The sequence below is a fragment of the Salmo salar genome, chromosome ssa02, assembly GCF_905237065.1.
Source record: "Salmo salar chromosome ssa02, Ssal_v3.1, whole genome shotgun sequence".
In the NCBI taxonomy this organism is placed as follows: Eukaryota; Metazoa; Chordata; class Actinopteri; order Salmoniformes; family Salmonidae; genus Salmo; species Salmo salar.
The window spans coordinates 46,179,786-46,197,571 of record NC_059443.1 but is presented as its reverse complement, the minus strand read 5'-3'; the positions used below and the strand labels follow the sequence as shown (position 1 = coordinate 46,197,571).

Sequence of the window (17,786 nt, the reverse complement as noted above, 5' to 3'; positions counted from 1 at the left end):
CCACAAGCCCTATCAGACCGGCATCACCAGCTGTTTATCCCATCACCAAATAAATATGCTTGGCCTATTCTGGAGCACAACATCTCATTTCCTTGTGCAACCTAATCTACTGTGACATAGCCATGCTGGTGTTTCAAGGGTAAAGGGAACCCACTAATGGTTGTTGTGGACCTCTGTCTACACTGCCACTCAGTGGTGGAAAGGGGGAATGACTGTTATGGGCACACACTTCCTCTTGACACAGCTCCAAACCTTGTACACAATTGCATGACTGAAAGTGCAAACATTGAAGTCTTGTTGCATGTTTAGTTCATCATCTTCCTCTACGCCGTCTCAATTCTGCACCTCATTACACCCTCCTTTTTTATACATAAATCTTTTAGAATAGAGGTCACACAACAAAATACAAATAAATTGTACATTTTCAAACATTACACCTGGTTTAATCTCTCATGGGCAGACGCACATAACATAAATTGTTGCAGACAGAGACTGTGATGGAGCTGCCGACCTGTTTCCACCACTGGTTCTAGTATGTTCTCTCTTCCGTCTACCCCAAGAACTTAATCGAGTAGCTGGCGCAAGATTTAAGTTCTGGGTTGCCGAGATTACATATGGGTAAAATACAACAGTGCAAAAAAAAAATCTATATTCTTCCTGATTCAAATATCATTGATTGGATCTGGATTGATGGAGTTCCTGCTTGCTTACTTCATGTCCCCTCAGAGCAGAGCAGACTAGGAGGCACAACCCTCAGCTTGTGGAAGTGGAGCGACCCTCGGCTTGTGTTTCTGTCGGATGTAGGGGTATCGACCATCATCCTGTGGATGCTCGTAGTGCATTCTGGGATAGACGTACCACATTACGACTCCTGAGGGGTCGATGGAGACGGTGAACTCTGTGGTGGCAGACAGTCCACTCAATGTTTTCCCAGTGAACACGTCATAAGCCTGAAAGATATAGAAGAGTACAAATGAAGAGGTACAACACTGTGTCACTTACAAAAACACAGCTCACAGCTCAAACTTCCACTTCTCTCAACAGGAATAAATACAGTAATCATGCGCTGGAAGAAATCGAGTCATCATGTACTACAATGTGGTTGGAGAGAACTAGGAAAGGAACCAGGAAAGAGGAGCACACCTTGTAGCTGCCTGCTGTGTAGTTTAACTTGGCCAGGGAGGTGTGGTAGTGATAGGGCATGTCTTGGCGACGGCTGAGGAACACCAGAGCACTAGCCGACTGGGAGAGCGGCCGCCAGTACACTTCAATATGACTCCTCTTCTGTAAAAAAAAGAGAGTGACATACAAACAAAGAAAAGGAGAGTAAACAGTGAATTTCATGTAGAGACCGTGGTCTAGTGATAATGCTCCCAGCCAGTCACATACTCTACTCCCAATCAGAGACCAGGGTTCAGTCCCCTTCCTACTGTTCTCCCACTTGCCTGTCTCCTAACTGTCTGAATGAAGTGAATTTCATACTGCCAGAATGTATCTATGTGACTCATAAACAAATGTGTAATTTTGTCATTGGGGGTCACCTGTAGCAAGCGTCTTCCCTGGACACCCATAGGATCCTGGTTGATGGCGTCTCTGTTTTACAGGATGGCCCCGGCCTCACTACTTAGGGTTCGAAGGTTGTTAGACATAATGAGGGGAGCAGCCATGATCGCCCAAAGAGCCATCTGAGAGCGTGATTGGTCCATGTATACAGGCTTCAATAAATGTAAGACACAGACCAAAGTAAATGTGAAATAGGGTGAAAACTCTATCCAATACAATTCTGAGGAGAGTACAGTACTAAACATGAACAGAGAGGAGAGCACAGAAAGAAGGACAGAGGGATTGGTGTAAGTAAGGGACAGATATTGGTCAGACATAGGACAGACAGAGGACAGACCATGTCAGGATCGTTCCAGCGTCCAGGGCCGGCTTCAGGCTGCAGTATCTCCTGGTTGTCAAAGAACCAGTCTGTAATTTCTTGTACACTGTCCCATGAGTCCTGAATGTCATCATAGTTACGCCACAGGTTACAGATCTCCCACAGCAGAGTGTAATTCACCTGAAGAAAAAAGAGACATGGACCGTATGAGTGTTTGTGAGCAATAAAAATAAATTTACATACACCTTGATTTGTTTCTAACAGGGTACTAACGTTGTAATGACATTAGATTTGATACTGTTGCCTGTCTTTACGTCTTTGGAAGACATGTTTTTTTCCCCCTGAAGGATCAGGATAATCATCAAACAACTCTAATCAAGAATGATCTGAGTGATGGATCAAACGTGACGGAGCAACAGTTTCCTCATCTAACTACAGCAGTGCTGTCCCGGAATACCTGTAACCATGCAAAAGTAGCTCATGCTAAAAAAATGAATGGAATCAATGGAAATATGACAATGAATGGAGCATTATTCAAAGAGAAGGGTCATCCTTTTCCTCCAAGCCATAATTGTAAAACCAAAAATCTTTGCAACAAATAGCTATTCACTAACCCTTATTTTTTCCCCCATCTCCTTCCGTATTTTATTATTTTCATGACAGCACAGTAAGAAGCAAAGGAAGACAAGTATGTACAGTATAGGGAGACAGAGAGGAAGGGCACAGACAGTCAGCCGAGCCGGGGCTCAAACCCCCGTCACCAGGGCGGGATGTGTGGTCCCTTATTTTATTGTGTCACTGGTAGCATAATGAAACACACACTGGGAAGGAGTCCACCCCGATAGGCTGGCCAATTACAGGAGTAGCCAATTGGACGGCCTGTTGCATTCAAAGCCTTGGACATGAGAGGGTAACCTGTATGACAGAAGAACATAGTACACGTCAAGAAAAATCCACACTATACCGCCTCTGAGTCTATTTCCCTCTACCCTCTCTTGCACCCATCCCACGCCAGTCTACCGAAAGGACCACCAATGCTGATACACTCTATATAGTAACTTCTAATGTACAGTTACTGTTCACCCTCAAGATTCACACACCCTTCTATTGCTCCTCTTCATTGGAGTAACAGTTATCCAACTTCAGGAAGTCCACACCCCAACTAGCGAACATCTGGGCATCAGTCTCAATTTTGTCCAGCGTGGTGCCAGGGTACCCTCCACAGGTGTGTGTGCCCAGGTCCCCATAGATGCCCAGCTTCAAGCCGCGGTCATGGAGGTACCTCGCCAGCTTGGCAATGCCCCCAGGGAATCTGGGGTTAGAGAGATGGCAGTGAAGTCATGAATCTCATACCTAATACTGTCCTTTCCTAATGCTGTAGTAGATAAGACCTCAAACTCAAGTCAATGTCCTTCATTAGCTCATGCTAAGGTATTCATTACAAGCAGCACAGTTTTAGTACACCAGATTTACAGTCTTTAATTAAGGTTGAATGGGAAGAAGAGAAGGAAGAGGAATGACAAAAATGGAAAGGGTAAGGAAGAGGTAGAAGGCCAGGAAATAAGGAAGAAAATCAAAGATGGAGAGAGTTAGGAGGAGAAGGGTGAGAGAAAGGCCAACCTTTGTGGGTCAGGCTGCAGCCGTCCATCGTTATCCCGGAGCATGGAGGACCAACAGTCATCTATCATGACATGATCATATCCCATCTCTTTCCACCCATCCTCAGCCAGTCTGTCTGCCATGCCTCTGAAGAGATTCTCACTGTATGTAGAGATTCATATATTCATATTCATGCAATTATATTATTTGATGTAAAATGTGGAGCATCCTATTAATATCAGAGTCACTATGAGAAAAAAATGAATCTACAAGTAACCCAGGCCTATATACACCTCAATGGTCTCGTCCACCAGCTTGGTCATGATCTGTCGAGTTATACTCTATTGGCCAGTTTATCGGAAACAGATTAAGCCTAGTCCTAGACAAAAATGTGTGTTCAAAAGTGATTCTAGATTGAAAGTGTTTATTAGTCCAAAACTAATCTTAATCTGTATACAGGGAAGATGCCTAATATGCGGTTGCAATTAGCTTAGGGACGAGGTTAGTAGCTCCACAATAGGAGTGACTTCAGAGTCACTCTTTAAAACTGCACATAAATATGTCTACCATTATGTACCTGATGCAGTTCTTGGGATCATTCTCACAATCGATATTACAGTGAAAACGCTCCCAAGACATCCATCCCATGGGTGGGGTCCTCATCAAACCATTGTCCAAAGCAGAGGTAGCTGAGGTTAATGCCAGCAGGAAAATCACTGGCAACAGCTTCCTCTCTGAGGAGAAATAGAGATATGCAAAGCAACTGTAAGGTTTGTCCTATATTTAGGTCGCAGAAAAACTCTGCAAAACAAACAACAAATAGTTTTGCCCAGCAAAGAGAAACTGAAAGCACCACTCAGATTTGATGCATGGATCATATTTGTGATGACTACAATACTGATCTTAACTGGGAAAGTGAAAAAACTGTTTAGCCAGAAAGCAGGATACTTTGCCCTGTGTCTGCACATGGGTTGTTTATTACATACCATAATAACGTATTTCCGCATTGTTCCCAACAATCGAATTATGTAGCCTGCATGATTCTGGTCAGTCAAGAACCAGATCACCAACATTGAAGCAGTAAAATGAAATAAGTCCTTTTCCAATAATGATGTTTAACATATTATATTACAAAACTAAATTGGGGTACTATACCGGCTCAATGTTTCACTTTTGCAGTCAGTAAACCCATTTTATTAGTGCAAATTCCTCACTGTAGCTACTTCCTTTCTATTTTCTCTTGCTGGTCTCTATTTCCTGTACACAGAGCCTGGGTCATGTGACTTATCTCTGTCACATGGCAACCAGAGGGGAGGGATTGCTGCCTTCTAATTTAGCAGCACATAGCGATTGAACTTCGAATGCTGCTTCACACATATTGTGTGCACAGCTTCTAACGTCTCGTATATCAAATGATCATTACTGAAATATGAGTGATTCTAATCACACCATATAATTCAATTCAAAGGGCATTATTGGCATGGGAAACACATGTTTACATTGTGAAATACAGTAGATAAAACAAAAGTGAAATAAACAATTAAAAATGAACAGTAATAAACATTACACTCACAAAAGTTTCAGAAGAATATTGACATTTCAAATGTCATATTATGGCTATGCACAGTGTTATAACGATGTGCAAAAAGTTATAGTACAAAAGGGAAAATAAATAAACATACTGTAAATATGGGTTGTATTTACAATGGTGTTTTTTCTTCACTGGTTGCCCTTTTCTTGTGACAACAGGTCACACATCTTGCTGCTGTGATGGCAAACTGTGGTATTTCACCCAATCAATTTGGGAGTTTATCAAAATTGGATTTGTTTTCAAATTCTTTGTTGGTCTGTGTATTCTGAGGGAAATATGTGTCTCTAATATGGTCATACATTTGGCAGGAGGTTAGGAAGTGCAGCTAAGTTCCCACCTCATTTAGTGTGCACATAGCCTGTCTTCTCTTGAGAGCCTTGTCTGCCTACGGTGGCCTCTCTCAATAGCAAGGCAATGCTCACTGAGTATGTACATAGTCAAAGCTTTCCTTAATTTTGGGTCAGTCACAGTGGTCAGATATTCTGCCACTGTGTACTCTCTATTTAGGGCCAAATAGTATTCCAGTTTGATCTGTTTTTTCGTAAATTCCTTCCAATGTGTCAAATAATAATCTTTTAGTTTTCTCATGATCTGGTTGGGTCTAAATGTGTTGCTGTTGCAGTCCTGGGGCTCTGTGTGGTATGTTTGTGTTTGTGAACAGAGCCCCAGGACCAGCTTGCTTAGGGGACTCTTCTCTAGGTTAATCTCTCTGTAGGTCATGGCTTTGTTATGAAAGGTTTGGGAATCGCTTCCTTAGGTGGTTGTAGAATTTAACAGCTCTTTTCTGTATTTGGATAATTAGAGGGTATCAACATAATTCTGCTCTGCATGCATTATTTTGTGTTTTACATTGCACAGGGAGAATGTTTTTGCAGAAATCTGCATGCAGTCTCAATTTTGTGTTTGTTCCATTTTGTGAATTATTGGTTGGTGAGCGGACCCCAGACCTCACAACAATGGGTTCTGTAACTGATTCAAGTATTTTTTGCCAGATCCTAATTTTTTCCAGATCCTAATGTCGAATTTCATGTTCCTTTTGATGGCATAGAAGGCCCATCTTGCCTTGTCTCTCAGATCGTTCACAGCTTTTTGGAAATTACCTGAGATGCTGATTTTGAGGCTGAGGCAATAATTTTTTTGTGTGCTCTGGGGCAACTGTGTCTAGGTGGAATTTGTATTTGTGGTCTTGGCAGTTGGACCCTTTTTGGACCCTCATTATTTTTGTCTTGCTGAGATTTACTGCCAGGGCCCAGGTCTGACAGAATCTGTGCAGAAGATCTAGGTGTTGATCTAGGACTTTTTTTTTAAATCAACAAAGCATGAGAAGACTTAGCCTTTTTTTGGTTTGTTTGTTTGTCAATTAGGGTGTGCAGGGTGAATACACGGTCTGTCTTACGGTATTTGGTAAAAAGGCAATTGAACATTTGCTCAGTGCATTGTTTTCACTGAGGAAATTTAAGAGACTGCTGTTAATGATAATGCAGAGGATTTTCCCAAGGTTGCTGTTGACGCATATCCAACGGTAGTTGTTGGGGTCAAATTTGTCTCCACTTTTGTGGATTGCGGTGAGCAGTCATTGGTTCCAAGTATTGGGGAAGATGCCAGAGCTGAGGATGATGTTAAAGAGTTTAAGTTTAGCCAATTGGAATTTGTGGTCTGTATATTTTATCATTTAATTTAGGATACCATAATCACCACAGGCCTTTTTGGGTTGGAGGGTTTGTATTTTGTCCTGTAGTTCATTCAGTGTAATTGGAGAATCCAGTGTGTTCTCGTAGTCTTTAAAATGGTGTAAAATAGTTGATTGTTTGAGAAAATGGAATTATGAGATTTTAGCTGTTTTAAATTTGGCGCTCTGATTTTCCACTGGCTGTTGTCAAAATCAATCCCATTAACGGGATGAGAACGGGAAGGGGTCACCAACAGGTTAACTATTTTTTTTGTTGGCACAAAACTACTTACATACTTGTTATTTTTTTAATCCGGTCCCGGGTTACATTCAGACGAGTCACATAACACTAGTGGGGGTCATAGAGCAAAACAGAGAACACCATCGTGTTCATCAGAGTCTCCCCTTTCCAACTAGTGGTTATACCGTTCGGATGCTACAAACGTTTATGAGAAGACTGATTTTCGGGGGTCTCCTGGTCTGACAAACAGTGCTGTACTGTAGCTCTGCCACTTTCCACCGCGGATGCTGAGGCCAACATAGGCGGATGGAGATGCAGCCCATAACCCCCCCCCAGATATCTGTAGCTTAAAAACTTCTTCGGGATCGGTGTCCCTTCCACGGGACGGTTTCCCTGGACATAGACATATCGGATATTGGCAGAAAGCTTAAATTCTTGTTAATCGAACTGCACTGTCCAATTTACAGTAGCTATTACAGTGAAATTATAGCATGCTATTGTTTGAGGAGAGTGCACAGTTTTGAACATGAAAAGTTATTAATAAACCAATTATGCACATTTGGGCAGTCTTGAAACAAAATTTTAAACAGAAATACAATGGTTCATTGGATCAGTCTAAAACTTTGCACATACACTGCTGCCATCTAGTGTCCAAAATATAAATTGCAGCTGGGCTGGAATAATACATGATGGCCTTTCTGTTGCATTTCAAAGATGGTACAAAAGAAATACAAAAGAACAGATGTTTTTTTTATTTGTATTATCTTTTACCAGATCTATTGTGTTATATTCTCCTACATTCCTTTCACATTTCCACAACCTTCAAAGTGTTCCCTTTCAAATGATACCAAGAATATGCATATCCTTGCTTCAGGGCAGTTAGATTTGGGTATGTCATTTTAGGCAAAAATGGGAAAAAAGGGTCCAATGCTGAAGAGATTAAGGATTAAACACATGCTAGTTGATTTTCAGGTTGTGTAATGTCTAACCTTTTTTTCCCGAGAGAATTGTTTTAAATATTTTTTTATTTCCATAATGTAGTATATTACCAGATGCTGTGTAACACGGGTCGTATAAAGGGGACCAAGGCGCAGCGTGTATAGTGCTCATATTCACTTTTATTATGAAGACACTAGAATAAAACGACCGACAACAGTTCCGTCAGGTGAACATACACTAAACAGAAAACTACCCACAAATCCCAGGAAGAAAAAAACCCTACTTAAATATGATCTCTAATCAGACGCAACGATGATCAGCTGCCTCCAATTAGAGATCAACCCAAACAATCCCAACATACAAATAGAAAAACTAGAACTTAAACATAGAAATAGAAAACAGAACCCAAAAACACCCTCTGTCACACCCTGACCTACTCTACTATAGAAAATGACATCTTACTAGGCTGATGCTTTGTATTTCCATTTATTCATTAGTATATTTTCCACAGGTCGTGCCACAGCTGCCCCTCAGGTCAGTGTGTTTGCCTCAACTGGTAAGTACCTGACCAGAACTGGTGGTCAGACCACACTGCTGTGTCTGATCAACAACTTCTACCCTGATCAAGTCACTGTGAGCTGGACAATGGATGGGAAGAGTGTCTCCGGACACTAACAAGACAGCCAGTCCGTACGTATTCCTGATAGGACTTACAGCACAAGCAGCACTCTTACTTTACCCAGCTCCACCTAGGAGTCTGGAGAGAAGTATGTCTGCCAGGTCCAGCATTGTGCCAGAAGGAACCCATCACTGGAACCCTTCTGAGGAACCAGTGTGTGATGGAGGAGTAGCATCTCTATCTCTGTACTTTCATGAAGTGTAGACATACAGCTGGTGTTTTCACTTCTGCTTTTCAATAGAATGGTTCTGTTACCATAGCTATAAGTGCATTTGATTACTTTGACTACAACTAACAATGTTTCACTTCAGTAGCCTATTTGAGAAGTGTAATTACGTTTTCATCTGAAAATTATATTTATTAAGAGACATTTCTCTATTTACACTTACATTAAATGAAACGTTAACACAATGAATCATTACAATCAATGATGAAATTAAATGGTGTACACTTGTTAGACAGTATCGTTTTTGCTTGACGATGAACATTTCATAAAAAATAAAAAATAAATGCCTGAGCGTGATTTTTTGATAGGTTGTCTGATTAGCTTATCGAGGCAAGTGGGAGTGCTGGCATGAAACAGGTTCTACTGCATTGCTCGTGATTGCGACACATACCACAAAGCCACAACACCATACCTCATTCTCCTATTGGATGCTCTGTCAAAAAAGACTGCTCACAGAAAATATATAAGCCACCGGTATCTGCAATCCAATGTTGACAAAGTGCCGCTTACCCATCCCCAACGCTCCTAAAACCATCCTTGCTGTAGTCCCTATCGTACCTGCCCATGTGGACCACCCCACTGCCACTGCTGCTGTTCCCCAACAGACACCCCTGCTGCCCCTACCACCCCTAACATTGCCCCTGAGGTCCCTCCCGCACCCAGCACCACAAGGGAAGAGACCCTCACTACTATCATAATGACCACTGCCAACCCAGCTGATCCTACTATAACCTTCCCCTTATCTTCCCCCCTGCCCAAAGGGCCCCTAAGCCTAGCTGACATAGCTTTGACACAAAAAACCCTGCACCCAAGGCCTCTAGAGAAGATCTGTGGTTCATCCGGGTGCTAATGTTCCCTCTTGATACAGTATATCCTGACCAACCCTGTGCATTTTGATAGATTCCGACACCACTTCCTGACCTGCGTGCACAGTGAGCACCGCTATGGCAAACGTGGCAAACATTCCCATGCATCCTGCGAACATCCAGAAGTTAAAATTTGACAATTTCATGAAAATGAAGGACATGAACAAGACCAAAGCTAAAAGGACCACAAACACAAACCGGTAGTCCCCGAATCCAAACACCCCAAATCCTGCTGTGACCATGGCGGTCATATTCATGAGTATCCACGAAAACGTCAGGAAATCCACATATTTCACCACCACTTTGTTGATCTGCTCTTGAATGGTGCATTGCTCATTTACCTCCTCCATCCATTTTCTCCTCTTTCTCTCCATCTCCTTTCTCTCCCTGCGCTGTGCCTCTGTGCTCCAGGCCCTCTGTCCTTTCTCCTTCCTTCTCCAATGTGACAATCCTCTGCTCAATCTCCACTGTCACTCTGTCTCTCTTCTTCACCTCCCTCGCCTCCATCTCTCTGAGCTCTCACTCCCTGGCCTCCAGAGAGCTCTGTCCCAGGTGGACACATGACTCTCTTTGTCTCCAAATGAACTTGAAAAGGAAGTGCAAAGCAGGTTTGGGCAGGGTGAATATGCTTAGTGCCCAGAGAAGTCCCACCATCCCTGAGCCCACCACGATTGCCTCAATGACGACTCCAAGTGTTGCTCCACTGGCTGTGGTCCTGAAAGCACCAGCTAGTCCAACTGCTATTCACACAACCACAGATTCTGCCTGGGATGCTCCACCACCACTTCTCCTGGCACCCAGCAATATGGAAGCCATAGCTGCTGCGAATATGACCCCAGCCACCACTGAGGTCATGACTGTGGTTAGTGCCATTGCTCCCAGGAGGGTACCCAGTCCCAAGGGCCTCACAGTCTGGACTCTGTCAGACACAGGCTTAAGCAGGGCCCCTGAGGTCATCACAGGCATTCACTGGCTCCTCAGTGGCCCCCAGCACACAGCCTCCCACCACTCCCAGGACAAATCCCAGAGCTGCTTCTGTCATGACGTTGGCCTGTGGGTAAGGTTTATGACCCCCCCCCCCATAAATACCTTTCCCCCTTCCCCTCTCTTACTGACCCTACTGAAGGACTGCTGTCCTGTTAAATATAGAGAGTCTGGGAACATCAAACAAATGGAGAAAGGTACCACATATTTTGTTGATAAAACCAGTTGGAAATATGCTTGGGAACGTAATGAGTATGTATGTCAGTTCGGTTGTCATCTGAGACATTGTGACTGATGACAGGACGACATAAACTGTATCTGAGAAAGTATACACCCTCTGGTTATCAGAGTCACATGGAATTGTTATGCAATTGAAATGTTTGATATTGAAAATGTTTGTTAGGAGATGAAATGTAATTTTAGCTTCCGAATGAGAGATTTGGGTTTTCATAAAGAAAGTGCCCGGCTCGATCAGTAACCCAACCCTGTGAAGAGACAGGGGTTATAAACGATGAAACACCTCCCTCCCCCTCCCCACTATATAATCCTTTGACGAAAAGATAACCAGGTTGTTCCAGTACGGGAGGCCTGCAGCCTCTACGTTAGAAGGACACACATGTCAACTAAGCCAACCTCGGCGTGAGCTATGGTATGAACTGGTATGAACTTTGAGCTTATTCACTACAGAAGTGCTACTTCCTAGCCGTTGAGTTAGCAGCGGCTGCTGTAACGTGGGCTAGGAAAGGACGGACGACGGATCCAGTCTAACAGACGGACGAAGATACCACCACGTATCCAATTGACCACCAGAGACATTCTTCCGAGTAACAGGAAGATCTGTTGGCCAACCCGGCCAGCATCTACGACCAATCTACCGAAGCGCAGCTCAGAGTAAATATTTATTGCATTTTCCTTTTCCAAATGGCCGGTAATTTAGAATGCATAAGATAATGTATTTACGATAGCATAGCTGCTGTTTCTCTGTTCCTAAATCTCCCCACTCTTTCATTCAAGCCCAACCCCCTTTCCTTTGTGTAACCAGCCGTCATATCTGTTCCGTCTACCGGGACGTTTTCTGTATGACGACATTGTATTCTGTGTATTTGTAATTCTGTGTGATTAGTTAGGTATTTAGTAAATAAATAATTAAACCCAATTTTGTATTGCTGATTCAACTTGTTAGCCAGGGTTCGTGAAGATAGCCAAGAACTTACAACTTTCATTATGAGACTGAAAATAAGACAAGGGTTAATATTGACTGCTATCGAGGTGAAATATTACTATGTATTTTAAGAGTTTATTCGGAAGATAACAGCTCTATAAACGTTCTTCCGTGGTGCCCCGACTTTCTAGTTAATTACATTTACATGATTAGCTTAATCAGGTAATATTAATTACAGAGAAATCATTTTATAAGTTAGCATGTCATATCACTTAATCCGGCATAGCCAAAGACACGACACTTCCAACATGGGGCTCCTGGCCTCTGAAACAAAGCAGGAAAAGAGAGGGTCACTGACAAAAACACTGGATGTGGTATAACAGCTTTGTGGTATAGTTTATATATATTGCCTGAAGATGTGTAACAATTAAATATTATGAAAAAGTAAGTAAAGATATCCAATCATCCCTGATATGTAATTGTTAAGTGGTTGGCAATTTGAGTACATTAATCATATTATTCTATTGTACTTACAGTATTGACAGTATTTATACTGTAGACCTATGTATTTGTATTGTACCATGCAACTGAATGAAACCACCATTTGTCACTTCAACTGTGAAGTGCCTGTAGCAAGTGACTGTCAACAGACTTGCTGATCAGGTTTAACCAGTAGAACTGCCATGCATGGTGCCATGATATGTACTGTATATATTGTTCACGTTGCTCACATGGTTCCAACACTTGCAATACTAGGATTTAGCTAATGTTCAAGCACTTTACTGGATATACTGCATATGTCCCAATGCCTTCTCTCTGAAGCAACAAAGTTGTTCTCCAATACTTGTTTGCTATAAGATGTCCCAAAATAAGTACATGGTCAACATTATTCACAGTGTGCTGTCTGCACGTGTATGCCAAGACAAAACATGAGCTTCCATCTCATTGATAAATAGAATCATTTACATCTTGCAAGGTGCAGTACTTAATGCCAAACATGTCAATTCAAAACCACCTATCAAACAATTTGCCTCATATGCAAAGGTTGTTGAACACTACTTTATACAGCATAGGGAAATCATTCACCACCACCCCCACTATATGAAATTAACGGTTCAGTAAAATGCAGGTGACTTACTCAGCTTTGATGGAACCATGATGATACAGGAAGCTCAGTGTACAGTGGATGAGTTCCCTCTTCTTCCAGCGATTACAGTGCAGCCTCTCCACCAGCTCTTTGTCTCAGGTGAGACCCTAGCTCTGTCTGTGTGTGATACAGGTGAAAGTACTCCTATGCTCCTTAGTTGAGAGACTGACCAGAGCATGATATGCCCGTTAACTGATTCACGAATTCTCCCATCATTCTGTTCATACTAATTCATCTCCAGGATATCTACTACATCAAATTAGTATCAACACTCACATGAGCATCGATGTTCTTCCTTTATCTGGCATATGCCTTGACTCCTCCCTGTCCCTATCCTGTCATTCATCCATTTCCTACTGTCTTGGTGTGGGCAAGTTGAGTTAAACTATTCTGTAGTTTGGTATGTGAAGGTAAAATACTATAAAGATATACACACACGCTACAGTAGTAAAGTATTCATCTTTATTTATCAATTGCTTTCTTTCATAAGTGTAATAGAGTTCAAGTGCCTGTGCTGTTGTATAAATGGGTTTGAATAAAAAAAGGCAGCTCAAATGACAAAATGTGTCATTGTATAAGTACATTATGACAAACTAGACTCAGAAATAGTTTTTCAGGGACCATGACCAGAGTGACATCCAACTCCCTGTTCACCAACGACTGCATGGCCAGGCACGACTCCAACAGCATCATTAAGTTTGCATACGACACAACAGTGGTAGGCCTGATCACTGACAACGACGAGACAGCCTATAGGGAGGAGGTCAGAGACCTGGCCGGGTGGTGCCAGAATAACAACCTATCCCTCAACGTAACCAAGACTAAGGAGATGATTGTGGACTACAGGAAAAGGAGGACCGAGCACGCCCCTATTCTCATCGACAAGGCTGTAGTGGAGCAGGTTGAGAGCTTCAAGTTCCTTGGTGTCCACATCAACAACAAACTAAAATGGTCCAAACACACCAAGACAGTCGTGAAGAGTGCACGACAAAGCCTATTCCCCCTCAGGACACTAAAAAGATTTGGCATGGGTCCTCAGATCCTCAAAAGGTTCTACAGCTGCAACATCGAGAGCATCCTGACTGGTTGCATCACTGCCTGGTATGACAATTCCTTGGCCTCTGACCGTAAGGCACTACAGAGAGTAGTGCGTACGGCCCAGTACATCACTGGGGCTAAGCTGCCTGCCATCCAGGACCTCTAAACCAGAGGAAGGCCCTAAAAATTGTCAAAGACCCCAGCGACCCCAGTTATAGACTGTTCTCTCTACTACCGCATGGCAAGCGGTACCGGAGTGCTAAGTCCAGGACTAAAAGGCTTCTCAACAGTTTTTACCCCCAAGCCATAAGACTCCTGAACAGGTAATGAAATGGCTACCCGGACTATTTGCATTGTGTGCCCCCCCAACCCCTCTTTTTACGCTGCTGCTACTCTCTGTTTATCATATATGCATAGTCACTTTAACTTACATTCATGTACATACTACCTCAATTGGGTCGACCAACCAGTGCTCCCGCACGTTGGCTAACCGGGCTATCTGCATTGTGTCCCACCACCCGCCAACCCCTCTTTTACGCTACTGCTACTCTCTGTTCATCATATATGCATAGTCAATTTAACCATATCTACATGTACATACTACCTCAATCAGCCTGACTAACCGGTGTCTGTATGTAGCCTCGCTACTTTTATAGCCTCGCCACTGTACATAGCCTGTCTTTTTACTGTTGTTTATTTCTTTATTTACCTATTGTTCACCTAATACCTTTTTTGCACTATTGGTTAGAGCCTGTAAGTAAGCATTTCACTGTAATACCTGTTGTATTCGGCGCACATGACAAATAAACTTTGATTTTATTTTATTTGATATGGATGGTTGGAAACAGTAGATTTCCAGTCCATCCAGTTGACCCCAGTTCAGTTTTTAGTAGTTCAGCTGCTCCCAGCATCATAGCCCCCCATTGACACTAAAGCCAAGGCAGCTGAACCCAGTTCCCCTCATCCAAGCAAACACTAGTATTGGCAAGGCTAGCGTTCCCACCAGAGCTGTATCTAGTTTGCTCTATGTCACTGTTAGGTGCCAGTCACTGAAATGGTGCCAGTCACTGACCCAAAAACTGCCAGCCCAAGTCCCATCTTTGAATGTTGTTTCCCTACAATCATAACAACTGCTTCTAGATATACCCCGATGATCCAGCCATGCCAATCAGCAAACTTATCGCTCCTCCAGTACCAAGGTATGAGTCTCCTTCATGCCTGACCAGTGACATATCCACCTGTATGTTGTTGAGCACCACAACTGTCATAAGAGATATACTCATAGACACCCAGCCAGCTCTGTCTGCCTCCAGGGAGCTAACTGAAACTGTCCCCAGAACAGAGCCAACCACCCCAACTAGCATCTCCGCAGTATGAACCAGTGTGTCATGGATGTTTCAAACTGAGGGCGACTGCCTTCCTCAGCACTCAGTCCGAACGGGAATCCTGCCAAACCGACAAATTGTCCACATAGGGCTCAATTCCCTGCAACTGTACTTGGTAATCATGATAATCTCTGCCAAACAGGTCAGTTGACCGGCTATAGATAACAGAAAAATGCCTGCTAAAGGAATGGAAGGCAGGACACCCCCAGGAGACCTTGTAAACATCGCCAGCAAAAATCTTATAAGCATAGTCATGAATGTCACAGCCATGAATAACAGCAACAGTCCAATCTGTTGTTGTTGGCCTCTTTATTTGCCGTCTCAAGGGAAGTAAGGAGAGACCGAGAATCAGTCCCATGACACAAAGCCCTTTCGGTCCCTCTGTCATCAAAGTAGATCCTAGTACTGCTCCCCCTATTCTGGATCCCAGTGCCATTTACCAGACCAGTTAAACCCATCTCTACAGCAGATCCGACTCTTGTTTTCATGACCAGTAACATAGCTCCAGCTCCAAAGATAATGCCATGTGAGATGGATAAAAAGACCGTCCAAGTACTAGGAAGCCCAGCAGTGCAACCAGTCCAGAAAATCCAATGATTTTGTCTGCCTCATAGTGAAGATTGCCATGCAATCATCACTTCCACAGTCTTCATGGCTTTCGCTGCTGCCAGGATCAGAGCATAAGTACCTATGCCTGTGCTCAGAAGCCCGATGTGATATTACCTCTGCATTGATAGAAGCAACAGAAGTGCAACATAAGTATCAGCAATATGTGGCCAAAGCCCCCCTCTCTCTCTCTCTCTCTCTCTCTCTCTCTCTCTCTCTTTCTCTTTCTCTCAAACACACACATAGTCAATGACAATCACAATTTTTTCATACCTGAATGAAAATTAGTAAGAAAAGAAAATTAAGTCTTATCCATCTGTGGCTGTCTGTTGGTCTGTAAGAGGATACAGACAGCTACTGACAACCTGTGAAAAAACAGGCCTACTGCAAGAAAAAAGTGCTGTTCTCAGTTAATTGATTGCAGTTAGCTAGACAGTGGGGAGACAGTGCGGACTTCATCAGAGCGCAACGCATGCTAAACGCAGAACAAGAGAGCGCTCAATTCGTTGTTTTGAACGTTTCTGAAAAGGTTTTTCCTTGAAAAAACGACTATCTGTCCCAGGACACTGCCAAATCATAAAGTCTGAAGAGCCGCTAGCTATCAAGCTAGCCGCTAGCTATCAAGCTAGCCGCTATCTATCAAGCTAGCTATCAAGCTAGCCAGATTTCCTTAACAGTTTGAACACAGCCCGCGACGCAGTTATCCCTTCTGGGACCGCACATAGTCCCAGGCTTGTGACTGTTTAAATCCCTGCTGTTTGTTGCTGTTTCCATCGGCCCTGTGCTGTGCTGGATTGGCGTGGTGTAGCAGTGTTAGCCTACGTTACTACCATCATGCCACCCAAAATTAAAGAAGGTTGGAGTAATGGAGAGGACAGTACTTCGCTATCACAGGTGAGTGATCTTTTAAATCAACAAAAATATGTCTACAAACAATTGTTACAGCAACAGGAAAATAGCTCTCACGTGTTGCTCCCCCTTGTTTCCCCCTAATTGGAGACCGCCCATTTTGTGTGTATTTATTATTTATTTTGACTTTGCAGTGATCTTTATTCTACATCTACTATCTTTATTGGCATGCATTATTTTAGCCTTTGCATTTCCTTGGTTTGCTGTGCCTTTCATTTGTGTGTCTCCTAATTATAGTCTCCTCCCCTTTGGCTGGTCTCCATGGGGATCAGCACACCCCTAATTGACACACCTGAGCCTAATGCCCTTAATGAGCCATGTGCCCTGTTCAAAAAGGAGCTCCCAGCTCACTTCAGCCCTCTGCTGATGTTGAGAACAACCTCTACTACTGAGGCTGCCGCTGCCACCAGACCGCCATGCCACCTGACCGCCATGCCACCGCTAGACAACCGCAACAGAGCCAAGCTGTCACCTAGAGGGGCGATGGAGGACAGAGCCAAATGAATGAGTGCTACAATGCACAAAGCCCAGACGGTTTTTCCTGAACTGAGTGAGTGTAGATTAAGTGCTACAGAGGAATGCTAGCCCCTCCCCCCTGCTCTGGTCTTTGTCCCAGTGGCCAGGCAACATGTACTAACGATGGACTGACACAACGAGCTATTGGTCCGGCAATCTACCCTCTAAAATATATATATATAGATAGATATAAATGGACATCCAATGGATGGACAACGCACAGCAGCGGCGCGCATTTTGTTCTACCTTGGCAGCAGCCAGGATTTAATCATAGGCCTGAGTATCTGTGTTTGTGTGGGCCGTTTGAAAATGTGTAGACCTCAAGTAAAGATAAGAGTTTAGATTAT

At 43.2% G+C, this 17,786-nt stretch overlaps 1 pseudogene; it reads right to left on the bottom strand.

Annotated features, from left to right (window-relative positions):
* Positions 1 to 417: 417 nt before the first annotated feature.
* LOC106584170 (alpha-N-acetylgalactosaminidase-like) lies at positions 418 to 13,297 on the bottom strand (annotated as a pseudogene).
* Positions 13,298 to 17,786: the final 4,489 nt, after the last annotated feature.